We start from the raw sequence: 1,914 nt of genomic DNA on the forward strand, positions 1-1,914 counted from the left end.
GTCTCCTACCTGCCCTTGGCCCACTACCTCCTATCCCCCCCCCAAGAAATTTTTGGGAATTACTTACGGGCTTTTTTGGCTTCCGTGCCAGACGCGTTCCCTCATAGCTCCGTTTCCTCTCCCCGGTAGCCTCTGCTCTCCTCAGTGCCTCCAGCTGTTCCCATGGGAGGCGATCCCTACCAGCCAGGATCTCCTCCCAAGTGTAGCAACCCTTTCCGTCCAATACATCGTCCCATGTCCATTGCTCCTTCTTCTCCTGTCCCTTTCTCCGTTGACTCCGCTGCTTGGCTCTGGAGTGGTGGGTGATTCTGTAACGGCTGTCCTCCTCTTCTTCATCCGAAGAGGAGCAGGGATTGAACCAAGGCGCAGTGGAGTTTGAATACATACTGAATTTAATGACAAGACGGGAAAAACACGAACTTGACTATACACTAACAAAACAAATAAATGGTGTAGAACAGATCTGAACGACGGACTCACAGAACACACGAGAACGCACGAACAGGGAAAAAGCCTACACATAAATGACACTTAACAAACAAACCGAAACCAGTCCCGTGTGGCGCAACGACATACACAAACTCAGGAGACAATCACCCACAACGAACACTGTGACAACGCCTACCTAAATATGACTCTTAATTAGAGGAACGCCAAACACCTGCCTCTAATTAAGAGCCATACCAGGCAACCCAAAACCAACACAGAAACAGAAAACATAGAATGCCCACCCAACCTCACGTCCTGACCAACTAACACACATAACAACTAACATAAATAGGTCAGGAACGTGACAATGTACATTATTAAAGTACTGTATATACATTCTACTCCATACTAAAGTACTGTATATACAATCTGCTCCATACTAAAGTACTGTATATACATTCTGCTCCATACTAAAGTACTCTATATATATTCTACTCAATACTAAAGTAATGTATATACATTCTGCTTCATACTAAAGTACTGTATATACATTCTGCTCCATACTAAAGTACTGTATATACATTCTGCTCCAAACTAAAGTACTGTATATACATTCTGCTAAATACTAAAGTACTGTATATACGTTCTGCTCCATACTAAAATACTGTATATACATTCTGCTCCATACTAAAGTACTGTATATACATTCTGCTCCAAACTAAAGTACTGTATATACATTCTGCTAAATACTAAAGTACTGTATATAGGTTCTGCTCCATACTAAAGTACTGTATATACATTCTGCTCCATACTAAAGTACTGTATATGCATTCTGCTAAATACTAAAGTACTGTATATACGTTCTGCTTCATACTACAGTACTGTATATACATTCTGCTCTATACTAAAGTACTGTATATACATTCTGGTCCAAACTAAAGTACTGTATATATGTTCTGCTCCATACTAAAGTACTGTATATACATTCTGCTTAATACTACAGTACTGTATATACATTCTGCTCAATACTAAAGTACTGTATATACATTCTACTCAATACTAAAGTATTGTATATACATTCTGCTAAATACTACAGTACTGTATATACATTCTGCTAAATACTAAAGTACTGTATATACATTCTACTCAATACTAAAGTACTGTATGTACATTCTACTCAATACAGCAGGTAAACACCCTGTCTGATATACAGCAGGTAAACTCAACCATACATCCTGTCTGATATACAGCAGGTAAACATCCTGTCTGATATACAGCAGGTAAACATCCTGTCTGATATACAGCAGGTAAACATCCTGTCTGATATACAGCAGGTAAACATCCTGTCTGATATACAGCAGGTAAACATCCTGTCTGATATACAGCAGGTAAACATCCTGTCTGATATACAGCAGGTAAACATCCTGTCTGATATACAGCAGGTAAACATCCTGTCTGATATACAGCAGGTAAACATCCTGTCTG

Source organism: Salvelinus fontinalis, chromosome 29 (assembly GCF_029448725.1).
Source record: "Salvelinus fontinalis isolate EN_2023a chromosome 29, ASM2944872v1, whole genome shotgun sequence".
Lineage (NCBI taxonomy): Eukaryota > Metazoa > Chordata > Actinopteri > Salmoniformes > Salmonidae > Salvelinus > Salvelinus fontinalis.